Here is a 14,171-nt window from a genome sequence, read left to right as displayed (position 1 = left end):
AGTCCTCCACTAAAAGATGGTTAAGTTGGGCTTAAGATCCTGCAAATAGTTACATGAAAGCTTGTGAATGGGGGACTGGAGTGGGTCGTTCACTACGCTGACAATTTCCTCAGCTATATAACTTCCAACTATGAAAACAAAAATCAGTAAAACCAAATATAACACCAAAGAGGTCATGTATGTTTTTGAGCCTCTTGTGCATACATAGTCATGATGCTTGTTTTTGAAAGCTCAATAGGTGTGCTGTCAAGTAAGCAGAATTGTAGGCAATAAATTTAATCAGAGCTCCCCCATCAGCCTTGTTATAACAATGGGAAATGGTGGGGGATGAAAGCAGGGGGAAGCAAAGGAACAACTGCCCTCCTACTATTTGAGAAACTGTATTTGTCTTTTTATTGTGACCAGTTGGTTTCTCGGATATAATTGTCTACTTTACAGGGTATTTACATATAATTATGTTAGCGATGCATAGAGGACAAAAGCTTGAACATTTGAAGTTAACACTGACCCTTTAACTCACACTGCTGAGGTTTGGTTTTTTTCCTCCACTTTTCATAATATGAGTCAGGGGCTGGATTGCTCAGGGGATTGGTAATGAGATGTAGAGTTTTTCACCTCTGGGTCACTGCTTCAAATCTGGCCCAGGTTGGTAGTAACCAAAATTCATTATCATCTGCTGACTGTTCAGTGGCCTGTGTGAAATGGGTTGACAGTCTCTCAGTCTAGTTTCTAGTGGACAAATGTCCGCATAACAATCTACATTAATTAGCACAGCAATAAAGCTGGAATTTGCAGCCCACTGAGATTCCAAAGATGATATCCAAGGGTTGTTTTGGTAACTCCCTTGATAAAATTCTGTAATCTTTTGGGACTGAGTTCTAGAGTAGGGACTGGAAGGTGAAAGGAATAATAAAATGTAAGAAAGTCAGTAGGAGGTTGCATTATTAATCACTTTAAGTTGCATTTAGGTTGTCAGCTCAGTGAGTGAGCTCTATAAAAGGAACAGTAGAAATTATTGTTATTATGATTGGTATTACCATAGCACCTAGAAGGTCATGGACCAGGACCCCAGGATGCTGGGTGCTGTACAAACACACAACAAAAAGACAGCCCCTGCCTCAGAGAGCTAAGTATAAGACAAAAGATGGAAATAGGAGACAGTCTTGTTGCAAGTCTCTTGGTAAGCATAAAAGGAGCAAAAAACAAGGGTGATGTCGTTGTAGGGGTCTACTACAGACCATCTAACCAGGAAGATGAGGTGGATGATGCTATTTTTAAACATCTAACAAAATCATCCAAAGCACAGGACTTGGTGGTGATGGGGCACTTCAACTACCCAGACATCTGTTGGGAAAATAACACAGCAGGGCACAGATTATCCAATAAGTTCTTGGAATGTATTGGAGACATTTTTTTATTTCAGAAGGTGGAAACAGCTACTAAGGGAGAGACTGTTCTAGATTTGATTCTGACAAATACGGAGGACCGGGTTGAGAATTTGGAAGTGGAAGGCAGCTTGGGTGAAAGTGATCATGAAATGATAGAGTTCATGATTCTAAGGAATGGTAGGAGGGAGAACAGCAAAATAAAGACAATGGATTTCAAGAAGGCCCACTTTAGCAAACTCAGGGAGTTGGTAGGTAAGATCCACGGGAAGCAAATCTAAGGGGAAAAACAATAGAAGACAGTTGGCAGTTTTTCAAAGAGCACAAGAAGGCACAAGAGCAAACTATCCCACTGCATAGGAAAGATAGGAAGTATGGCTAGAGACCACCCTGGCATAACCAGGAGATCTTCAGTGATCTAAAAATAAAAAAAGAATCCTACAAAAGGTGGAAACTAGGTCAAACTACAAAGGATGAATATAAACAAATAACACAAGTATGTAGGGACAAAATTAGAAAGGTCAATGCACAAAATGAGATTAAACAAGCTAGAGACATAAAGGGTAACAAGAAAACATTCTACAAATACATTAGAAGTAAGAGGAAGACCAAGGACAGGGTAGGGCCGTTACTCAATGTGGGGTGAGAGGGGAGAGAGAATAATAACAGAAAATGTGGAAATGGCAGAGGTTCTTAATGACTTATTTGTTTCGGTTTTCACCAAGAAGATTGGTGATTGGACGTCTAACATAGTGAATGTCAGTGAAAATGAGGTAGGCTAAAGAGAAGAAGCCAGAAGAGGCTAAAATAGGGAAAGAACAAGTTAAAAATTACTTGGACAAATTAGATGTCTTCAAGTCACATGGCCTGATGAAATGCATCCTAAAATACTCAAAGAACTGACTGAGGAGATATCTGAGCCATTAGCGATTAACTTTGAAAAGTCATAGAAGATGGGAGAGATTCCAGAAGACTGGAAAAGGGCAAATAGAATGCCAATCTATAAAAAGGGAAATAAGGTCAACCCAGGAAATTACAGATCAGTCAGCTCAACTTCTGTACCCGGAAAGATAATGGAACAAATAATCAATCAATTTGCAAACATCTAAAAGATAATAAGGTGATAAGTAACAGTCAGCATGGATTTGTCAAAAACAAATCCTGTCAAACCAACCTAGGGTGACCAGATGTCCCGATTTTATCAGGACTGTCCCAATATTTGCTTGTTTGTCCCACGTCCCAACCAATGTTAGGTCGGGACACTGGACAAACAAGCAAAGGCTCCGGAGCCCGGAAGAGCTTGCGCCCTTCCCCACCCCGACTCCGTCCCCTCCTTCCCCCATTGGATCCCTCCCCAAATCCCCACCCCCATCCCCACCCCCTCACTGCCCCATTGACTCCCTCCCCAAATCCCCGCCTCTTGCCAAGCACGCCATGCCCAGGAGACGAGTCCAGCCTGGCCCTGGGCATGCAGGACTCAGGCGCGCCAGGCAGCGGCTGTTCTCTCCACCTGGGCAGCGGGACTCGGGAGCAGCCGCTGCTGCAGCTCCCACAGCCGCGGGGGAAGGAAGCGGCCAAGCACATGGCGCTCGGCGGCTGCGGCTTTGGCACCCGGGCCAGAACCCCCCGAGCCCGGGCCTGCTGCGGGGACCCAGCAGCGCGCACGCTGCGCCCAGCCCCTGGCCAGTCGTGTCTGGGCTGGCTGCTCAGCTGGTGCAATCCCATGGTGGAGGCATCGGCAGCCCAGTCCCGGTCTTTCCCCTGCGGGACCCTAGCAGGATGGGGGGGCTGGGGCCTGCTGCCCCCACTCCGGGGCTGCCCGCGGGATTGCACCAGCTGGGCAGCCAGCCCAGACGTGACTGGCCAGGGGCTGGGCGCAGCGTGCGCGATGGGTCCCTGCAGCAGGTCCAGGTTCGAGGGGTTTGTGGGCACCAGAGCCACAGCCGCCGAGCTTGGCCAGTGGCCCCTTCCTCCCCCCGTGGCAGTGGGAGCTGCAGCAGCGGCTGCTCCCAAGTCCTGCTGCCCAGGTGGGGAGAACAGCCGCCGCCTGGCCCCGCAGACCACCCACTACTCTCCCTCCAGGTACCGTGCCCGAGTCCTGCCTGCTCGGGGCCAGGCCGGACTCACACTCACCCCGGCCGCGCTCCCCTGAGTCTCCCGGGCCTCCCTCCAGCGCTTGCGGAGGGAGGAGGAATCGGGGGTGGGGGATTTTTTTTTTTTGCTCTGCCGCCATTTTTTCCCCTCTGCCCCCGTCCCACACTCCCTGCGTCCCGATATTTGACCTGGGTGATCTGGTCACCCTAAACCAACCTGATAGCTTTCTTTGACAGGGTAACAAGCCTTGTGGTTGGGGGGAAGTGATAGACGTGTTATATCTGGACTTTAGTAAAGCTTTTGATACTGTCTTGCATGACCTTCTCATAAACAAACAAGGAAATGCAGCCTAGATGGAGCTACTATGAGGTGGGTGCAAAACTGGTTGGAAAACCATTCCCAGAGAGTAGTTATCAGTGGTTCACAGTCATACTGGAAGGGCATAACGAGTGGAGTCCTGCAGGGATCAGTTCAGTTCAATATCTTCATTGATTATTTAGATAATGACATACAGAGTACACTTATAAAGTTTGCAGATGATACCAAGCTGGGAGACGTTGCAAGTGCTTTGGAGGATAGGATTAAAATTCAAAATGATCTGGACAAACTGGAGAAATGGTCTGAAGTAAATAGGATGAAATTCAATAAGGACAAATGCAAAGTACTCCACTTAGGAAGGAACAGTCAGTTGCACACATACAAAATGGGAAATGACTGCCTAGAAAGGAGTAGTGTGGAAAGAGCTCTGGGGGTCATAGTGGACCACAAGCTAAAAATGAGTCAACAGTATAATGCTGTTGCAAAAAAAGCGAATATCATTCTGGGATGTATTAGCAGGAGTGTTGTAAACAAGACACAAGAAGTGATTCTTCTGCTCTACTCCACGCTGATTAGGCCTCAACTGGAGTACTGTGTCCAGTTCTGGCCACCACATTTCAGGAACGATGTGGAGAAATTGGAGAGAGTCCAGAGAAGAGTAACAAAAATGATTAAAGGTCTAGAAAACATGACCTCTGAGGGAAGATAGAAAAAATTGGGTTTGTTTAGTCTGGAAAAGAGAAGACTGAGAGGGGACATGATAACAGTTTTCAAGTATGTAAAAGGTTGTTAGAAGGAGGAGGAAGAAAAATTGTTTTTCTTAACCTCTGAGGATAGGGCAAGAAGCAATGGGCTTAAATTGCAGCAAAGGAGGTTTAGGTTGGATATTAGGAAAAACTTCCTAACTGTCAGGGTGTTTAAGCACTGGAATAAATTGACTAGGGTGGCTGTGGAGTCTCCATCATTGGAGATTTTTAAGAGCAGGTTAGACAAACACCTGTCAGGAATGGTCTAGACAATAGTATGGGCTGGATGAATGGACTATAAGGTGGATAGAAAGCTGGCTAGATCGTCGGGCTCAACTGATAATGATCAATGGCTCCATGTCTAGTTGGCAGCCAGTATCAAGTGGAGTGCCCCAAAAGTCGGTCCTGGGACCAGTTTTGTTCTATATCTTCATTAATGATCTGGAGGATGGCGTGGACTGCACTCTCAGCAAGTTTGCAAATGGCACTAAATTCGTAGATACACGAATTGGTAGATACATGGGAGGGTGGGGATAGGATACAGAGGGACCTAGACAAATTAGAGGACTGGGCCAAAAGAAATCTGATGAGGTTCAACAAGGACAAGTGCAGAGTCCTGCACTTAGGACGGAAGAATCCCATGCACTGTTACAGACCAGGGACCGAATGGCTGGGCAGCAGTTCTGCAGAAAAGGACCTAGGGGTTACAGTGGATGAGAAGCTGGATATGAATCAACAGTGTTCCCTTGTTGCCAAGAAGGCTAACGGAATTTTGGGCTGCATAAGTAGGGGAATTTCCAGCAAATCGAGGGACATGATCATTCCCCTCTATTTGACATTGGTGAGGCCTCATCTGGAGTACTGTGTCCAGTTTTGGGCCCCACACTACAAGAAGGATGTGAAAAATTGGAAAGAGTCCAGCGGAGGGCAACAAAAATGATTAGGGGGTTGGACCACATGACTTATGAGGAGAAGCTGAGGGAACTGGGATTGTTCAGTCTGCAGAAGAGAAGAATGAGGTGGGATTTGATAGCTGCTTTCAACTACCTGAAAGGGGGTTCCAAAGAGGACGGATCTAGACCTTCTCAGTGGTACCAGATGACAGAACAAGGAATAATGGTCTCAAGTTGCAGTGGGGGAGGTTTAGGTTGGATATTAGGAAAAACTTTTTCACTAGGAGGGTGGTGAAACACTGGAATGGGTTATGTAGGGAGGTGATAGAATCTCCTTCCTTAGAAGTTTTTAAGGTCAGGCTTGACAAAGCCCTGGTTGGGATGATTTAGTTGGGGATTTATCCTGCTTTGAGCAAGGGGTTGGACTAGATGACCTCCTGAGGTCCCTATTAATTCTATGAATTAATTCTATGAATTAAGTATTCTATGAATACTTAGTGCTGCCACGAGTGCAGAGGACTGGACTAGATGACCTCTTAAGGTCCCTTTCAGTTCTATGATTCTAAGAGACAGCACATTGATAAAGATGCAGCACATTGATAAAGATGGATGGGGAAGTACAAGGAAACAGTGAGACAATATTGGTTAGCACAATAGACAGTGGACTCAGCCTACCAGGGACTATAAAAGTATAGTTATGGTGCCATAGCTATGCCAGCATAACCCCATAGAGTAGACACAGTCTACAGTGACAGAAGATGATTTTCCATTATTGTAGGAATGCCTCCTCTCCAAACAATGGTAGCTATGTGAATGGATGCATTCTTCCATCAACCTAGTTGTGTCTACACTGGGGGTTAGGGTAGCAAAGCTATGGCACTCAGGAGTGTGGATTTTTCACATCCTTGAGCACCGTAGCTATGTTGACTTATGTGTTAAGTGTAGACCAGGACATGGCCTGGATATGAGGTCCAAGAGAGAGGTCCAAGATGATGTGCAGGTTACAGGCCTTAGTGACAGGCAGGTTGATGATGTAGTTTACAGTGATCTGAAAGGAGGTAGGGGAAGGGCTTGAAGGGAAGACTAAGAGCTCTGTCTTAGCCATGTTAAGCTTGAGTTGATGGCTAGACATCCACAAGGGGCTGCCAGAAAGACAGTCTGAGATTTTAGTTTGGTCAGAAGGAAACATATCTGTAACAGTGAGGAAGATCTTTGAGTCGTCAGCATAGAAGTAGTAGTTGAATTTGTTTTCAGATGAGATTATCTAGAGGTAAGGTGTAAAAGAAGAGAAGGTGACCAAGGACAGAGCCCCGTGGAATCCTCACAGAAAGTTGGAGAGGGAATGAGGAGGATCTTGAGAAGGACATGCTGATGGAACATTTAGAAAGGAAGAAGACCCAGGAGAGGACAGAATCATAGAAGCCAAAGAAGGACAAGATTTCAAGAAGAAGAGCATGGTCAACAGTGTCAAAGGAAGATGAATATAATATATTGATCAAGGAAGATGAAGATAATATATTGATTCTGACTTTTAGCTAAGAAGAGGTCATTAGAGACTTTGACCGGAGCTGTTTGAGTGGAGTGCAAGGGTGAAGCTGGAATGGAGAGGATCTAGGATGGAACTAGAGGGGAGGAACTCCAAATAGTGATTGTCAACAGTGCATTCCATGAGCTTAGAGATAAAAGGGAGAAGGCAGATGGGACAATAACTGGAGAGGAAAACGGGGTCATGAGTGACTTTTTTAAGATGAGAGACCCTAAAACATGTTTGTATTGTGAAGGTAAAGAGCCAGAGGACAGTGAGAGGTTAAGAGGAGAAGAAAGGGAGGAGATGAGAGTGGGAGTGAGGCAGATCAGGAAATCAGGAGCTGGATGTGATGGGGCCAGTGGGGCAAATTGAGGGGCTAGAGGAGGAGACCATACAAGAAACTTCCGCGTCGGTCACAGGGAAGAAGGAGAAGGAGGGAAAGGAAAGTAACAGTCATGTTATACTTTATCAAATTTCTCTTGAAAGAAATTGTTGAGATCTTGTGTGGAGAAAAGTGGAGGCAGGAAGAGAGGAGGGTTTGAGAAGTGAGTCAAAGGTGGGGAGAAGTCACCTGGGATTACAGGCTTGGGATTCAGCTGAGCTGGAGAAATAGACTTGTTTTACTAGGAAGAGGAAAGAACACATCTGTAGTGGAGGAAGTCAGCATGGTCATGGGATTTCCACCACAGATGCTCTGCAATGCAAGAGCAGGCCTGGAGGAAGTAGATTTTGGGAGTGAGTCAGGGCTGGGGATTGCAAGAGGGACTTCGTGATGGGAGAGAGGGGCAAAATAGTCAAGGGCGGAGGACAGTGAGGAATGGAGAGAATCAATAAATATATCAGTAGAATTAAGGGAAGAGAGGAAAGAACTGAGAGCAGGTGGGAAGTCATCAACACTGATGGACTGGAAGTCACAGAAAGACTGAGTGACCAGGGGTGAAGATGAGGATGAAGGGCAATGCTGAAAGAGACCAGGAGATGGCTGAAGCAGGGAACTAAGCAACAGAAAGATCAGGAGAGAGAGAGCAGTGCTTGATGAAGACTAATTCCAGTGAATGTCCCTTTTGATGACTGAGAGAGTTGAACATGGGCTATAGGCCATATAAAAGGGTGAGGATGTGGAAACATGCAGCTAAGAAGTCAGTTGGGTCATTGGAATGGAGGTGGAAGTTACCAAGAATGAATGTGGGAGACTGTAAGGAGAGGAAGAGAAAGAGCCAGGAGTCCAAATTGGAGAGGAAGGCTGATGGGAAAGAGTTGTGTGAATGGTAGATGACAGCCACATGGAGGGGGAGAAGAGACAATAGTCAGATTCAGTGCTGTTCAGAAGAGGAGAAAGAGTGTGAAGCAGGAAGATGGAGGGTTGGAAGCCATAGATATAGGAGAGGAAAAGCTCAAGAGCCCCATGCCAAGAGTTTAAAAAGAGCTAACTGAGGAGCTTGCTGGACCATTAATGTTGATTTTCAATAAATCTTGGAACACTGGGAACATTCCAGAAGACTGGAAGAAAACTAATATTGTGCCAATATGACTAGCACATGGTTGGATAACAGCTAGAAGGACCTGGTTAAGTGTGCGCTACACAGCTCCGTGTGAAGCCTTGCCTACACACAGATTTGCATCAATTTAATTAAAACGATTAAACTGGTGCAAATCCCAGTGTAGACACTCTTATTTTACTCAGAGAAGCTTATTTCATTTTAGTTTAGACCTGTTCCTAATTAATTTAAACTAAACTGAAATAAGCCTGGTTTAAACTGGTGCAACTCCGTGCATAGACAAGCCCTAGGTCTGTCCTTAGTTATGCACCAAGAATCCCTGTTGACTTCCATAAGAGTTGCACACATGCAGCTAGGGGCAGAATCCGGCTCTTGGTTAGGGTAAAGGATGCATTTTGGTTTATCTGGCATAGCTTGTTCCTGTTCTTTTGATACCACTGTTACTGTGTGTAAGTAAATTCATCCTTTGTTATGCTGTTGGGCTGTTGCTTATTGATGAAGGGTAGAGAAGGAGATAAGTGGCCTAAATTAGTCTGCTCTTGAGACACCCTACATAAAACCTAAGAAGTAAAAGGGAGTTCCTCTCTGCATTGAAAAGCTATAAACAATTTGAGTGAGAATGGTGGTCTTATGCTCATCAAAGAAGCCCTCTCGAGTATTTCTCTGTGCAGATGGATTCAGTACTTGTAGGAGATAGATGTGACAGGCACTTTCTTTAGCCACAGAAACATAAAGGACACAATGTGAATATAGAGAGAGAGCTTCCCTTTCACTCTGCTGATCTTTCCTTCAAGGCAGAATAGTGGCACATTAGCAAAGCAACAGAGGGAACTGTGCTTTGCTACTGCCCATATGGTATGTGTTCTCTGAAGAAACAGATTTCAGTGTCCTGCACTTTCAGTCCAGCATCTTTCATAAACATTACATTCCCATAAGAAGTTATATAAACTAATTACATATTGTAAACCATTTGGGGCAGGGATTGTGATTTACTATATGTTTGCTCAGCACCTAGCACAATGGGGCCATGATGTGGCCTCTAGGCATCATTGCAATATAAATGACAAAATAATAATAGATCCTATTTTGTCCCTTGGGGAGCACCAGACACGTGGGGGGAAGGGGACAGAAACACAGAAGACAACAGCAATGGATGGAGGAAAAGCTGCATGACTCAGGAGCTGTCTTTTCTCCCATCATAAACATGTTCCTGAAACTGCAGGCAACTCCTGGAAACCCATCCACTTTCCTTCCCTGCATCACTGGTGGCCCCAAACACAATGACATTTGATCAGCTCATGTGTTTAAGACACTAAGAATAAAAAAGAAACAATAATACCAGGACAGAGAGAAACGCTCCTCAGGTGGCATCTGTGTGGGGAATGTGGCCTGAGGTGACATGGAGGAAAAGATGTTTATTGGACAATCCATCTTGAGCAGGTATGCTAGCAAAGAAAGGATAGGAACCACTGACAGAGGGTTCAGTTTACCTGTCATGAAATTTACCCATTCAAAGTCTTCAGCACCACTTCAGCCCCGTATTTGTCTTCTGAAGGAGGGGGAAGACATGAACTGAACGGAGTGTGTATAGGGGTGTCCTCATCCCCTGCACATGTCTCAAATCAAACTGGTACAGGGGGCGGAGTTGTAGATGGGTTGGGGTCAAGGCAATTGGATCCATGATTACTCAGATCCAGTGACTCAAAATCCCTGCTCAGGGAATGCTGAGGGCCAGGCCTGTGGCAGCTATTCCATCCCATAAGCTAAGGGACACAGAGGGACTGGGCTGCAGACCCACAGCCTTGTCCTGGGTTGGGGAGTTGGTGGATTTTGACACCCCAGTCTTCAAAACCCAAATTTCCCAACCTGGGGCAAGTACAGATGAACAAACTTGATTGCTGTCAATCCCTTCAGGTGATATGAGTTCACCTACTGCTGCACATATATCGCCCTCAGCCAACACACAGATTTCCCACTGATGTCAATGGGAGTTATGTGCAGATGAACAACAGTATATACTCCAGAATACCAGCATTAATTTTGAATTTTTATTGCTTTGCTTGCTTTGGGTCACAAACTTAACAGTAACTGAAACCTTTTTTATTTCCTTTCCTGGGGATTATTAAAATCTCTTTTACAGGAGGTTGTAAAATGTACTGTCTATGATTTATCATGGCTTCTTTGGACCTCTTTCAAGATCTTTTGCACATGCATATTTAAGCAGGTTTTGTCTTAACATATTACATGTCTGTAGCTATATATTTTTTTCTATCTATCTTCTTCTACTGTATCCAGTGCCATGGTACCTCAGTGCCTTTTATATGTCCAACGTATTTGATCCTCTCAGTAAAGATATTTATTTATGTTTAAAAATACATTTCAGAACATTTCGGTTGCTAGCTAAAGGTGCCCTTGGGCAGATTTCTATAATAACAGACCTTTTTTATTGCTGATGCAAATGATTAATAAAATACTTTACAAACCAGATTCTGCACCATAACAAATGAGGAGGAAAGAAGAAAGGGTGGGTGCACATGTGAATAAGGTAAGTAAATCTTTCTTGGTGAAGAATTTTAGTACCAGTTCCCATTTAGGCCCATATCCTGCAAGCACCTAAGTGTGTGCTTAACTTTAATACAGTGAGAAGTCCCTTAGGACATAAGCATTTGCAGTATCAGGGCCTTACTTTTCCCTGAGACAACATTTAAAGTTATCTATTACAGCAGTACCTTTCCACTTTATAAATCCAGGCTTATCTAGTAAAGGCAACTTCAGTCATTCATTGGTTCAATACACCATTTATTTCACTTGGTAAGTTTTAATGGGTGTCTCCATCACTTATACATGATATAGTTAGATGTTTATACATCAGCTCTGAACAATCTCCTTAGACGTCTCACTCTCACAACCAAAAATATATTTGCATGTATGCATCCCAACCCTAGATATTTTGGGAGAAGGGAACAGAATAGGTCAGGAAAAGCCTGTTGTGGGGAGCAGAGAAGAGCAGAATTGTTTTATTAGCTAAGAACTTGCAAAATGGCATGGACATTTTCATTTTGTTTCAAAAAGTTTTAGGTTGTTTTGTTTTCTTCCTCTCCCTCTCTCCTTCCTTTTTCCACTGGGGAAGTGTGATTAAAAAAAACGTAAGAAGGGAGAGAAAGTACCATTTTCTTTCAGTTGTTTTCCCTCCCCCCTCCACTCCTGTTGCTCCGGTTTCAAGCTCCACAGGCTCCAAGACAGCTATGCTGCCAGGAAGAGCAGAGCTAGGGAAACACTGCACACAGGGTGTGCAAAAGTCTGGTGTCCTTTCAGAACCTAAGGCTCCACAGGCTTTCCAGGCACCATTCCCTCCCACTTGTGCAGTCTCCTAAGAGGAAGCTTCCTGGAGCTCATCTCCTCTGAGTTTTCTGAGCAACTTTTCCCTTCTTAGGTGGCTTTCAGTGGGAGGAGATTTGTCTTTATCCTCCCCCTCATGAGCTCCCTTGACCCTCTCCATCAAACTCACAATTATCATGTCAAAACCAAGACAATTAGAATTAAGAATAGTTCTCTTGGGAATTTCTCTTTAAAGCTAAACTCTGTGACCGATAAAGCATCCTAATTCTCTTCAGTTTCCAAACAGAGCGATTCCTTATCTACTATCTAATGTCTCTATACTTCTCATTGACTTAGCAACACACAGTTAACAAGCAATAACAACATATTCAGTGATAATCATCAAACAAGAAATGACACAGTCAAAGAGAGGCAACCTAGCCAGAAATGACCTGACCACTAGATCTCTGTGAGCCCTTTGCACAGAAGCCTAATGACACAGAAACCTGAATGTAGTCTCCTGAAATACAGCACACAAGCAGCAATCTAGGAGGAAGAGGAGACTAAAGTGGCCTTCAGCCACCTTTGTACCACCCAAGCTCTGGTGCCGGGGCAGGGGCAGCCACGGAATTTTTTGTAGAAAAAATGATCATGTTCCAACCAGCACTAGACAGGTTATCATTAGAGACGAGTGAATAATTTATATAAACAATTTATTTAACAAATTTTGTCTTCTCCTGTTTGCCCACTGTAGGAATTATAAAACAACTGTTTCTGTAGTATATATTATGACATGTAAAACAAAAGCAAACTCTTAGTTACACTGATGAGATGTTGAGTGGAGTCTTTGCTCTGCTGCCATACTTTGCTTTTTCTACTTCATGCGCTGACATTTCCTCTGCCTCAGTTCAGCAAAGAACTAAAGCAAGTGGGCCTCAATCCCATGTTAGAAGTTAAGTATTTGCATAACTACTTTCTGAATAGGGATGGGATTGTTTACACACCTGAAGTTAAGCATATGCTTAAGTGCTTTGCCTCTTTCCACCATTCAGAGGCAACAGAATTGAGAGCTAACTAGAGATGATGGGATGAGGAAGTGAATTGTCTAGTGATCACTCTAATGAAGGTGATGATTATTTCATGGAAACCATTAAAGGAAAAACAGAAATAATTTCTAATTGATTATGAATCATTTTTATGCTGGAAAAACACAAACAATCTAGTGGTGTTAGCTTGTTACATACTTCACAAATTTGCTTTTTAAGTGAAGATAAAGATCAAACGCCATATTGATATAATTAATAGTTTCTCCAAAACCTATTTTTTAAAAGGAAAATATTCCAGGGGATACAACTAAAATTTGAGTCCCGGATGCTGATGGGAGCCAGTGAGCACTACTATAATACAAATAATACATAATACTAATTAATATAATTTTTGCTTAATGCTTAGAATGTTTACAACATGTTTATTCTTTTTTTAATGCTTCTTCTTATCTATCGCTTTCACTTATTTTAACACGCACTGTTTTTCTAGTGTATTTTGTCAGTGGGGATCCAGGGACAGGAAAAATTTGGCACTTTAAGAGGACACTGGCAGAGTTAGTAGGACGGCCTATTACTGTTTTGTTTTTAATGTCCTAGTAACTCTTTGCAACTCCTTTGTTACTCCTCAGTAACAGTTTCATAAAATGCTTCTACAACAGTGGTACGTAACAGACAGTGGAGCACCTTCCCTTATGGCCAGCTAATCCACACTAACCCTTCCCAGTATAGGGATGCCCTGTTATCAGAATGTTTTTCTCAGCATGCCTTTCTGTGGGTGGCTCTTTAAATGTGGCATTGCCAAAGAGCTCCAGCCCTAAAGTGACCATTTTGAAACTGGCTCCTGCTTGCTGCATCTTCCTGGCTTCCAGCTGGTAAATATTTTTAACTTCTACTATGTATTGTTTTTTTACCTTTTTTTGCAAAAGTTTTTAGCAAAACAATCCTATAGTGACACACAAAAGTCCATTTACAATGGAGGGTCAAATATTTTTCGTAAGGAAATTGTTTTGCATATAAAAATTTCTAAAGAGAAATACACAATGAATGTTCTTTCCTATTAAAAGATAAACTTTTACATGCCACATTAAAAACTAATCTTTCTCTAATCTCTTTATCATTCCAGGAAGCAGCAATTCTTAAACAATCAAATATCTGGATTTATTTGGAGAAATATATTATAATGCCTGTGTCTAGCCCCGAATATTCATACAATATTGGGACAGTCAGAAATCTATTATCCTCTTTCATTTCTAAGATTTTTTTTAAAGTACCTTTTTTGGAGACATCAGTGCTGGGCAGTGGGGTTTCTCCCTCTTTTGCTCCTATAGAACTGGTCCTCTGTAG

This window comes from Mauremys reevesii, linkage group 1 (assembly GCF_016161935.1).
Source record: "Mauremys reevesii isolate NIE-2019 linkage group 1, ASM1616193v1, whole genome shotgun sequence".
NCBI classification, from domain to species: Eukaryota; Metazoa; Chordata; order Testudines; family Geoemydidae; genus Mauremys; species Mauremys reevesii.
The sequence above is the reverse complement of the archived record's forward strand: the minus strand, read 5'-3'. Positions refer to the sequence as shown.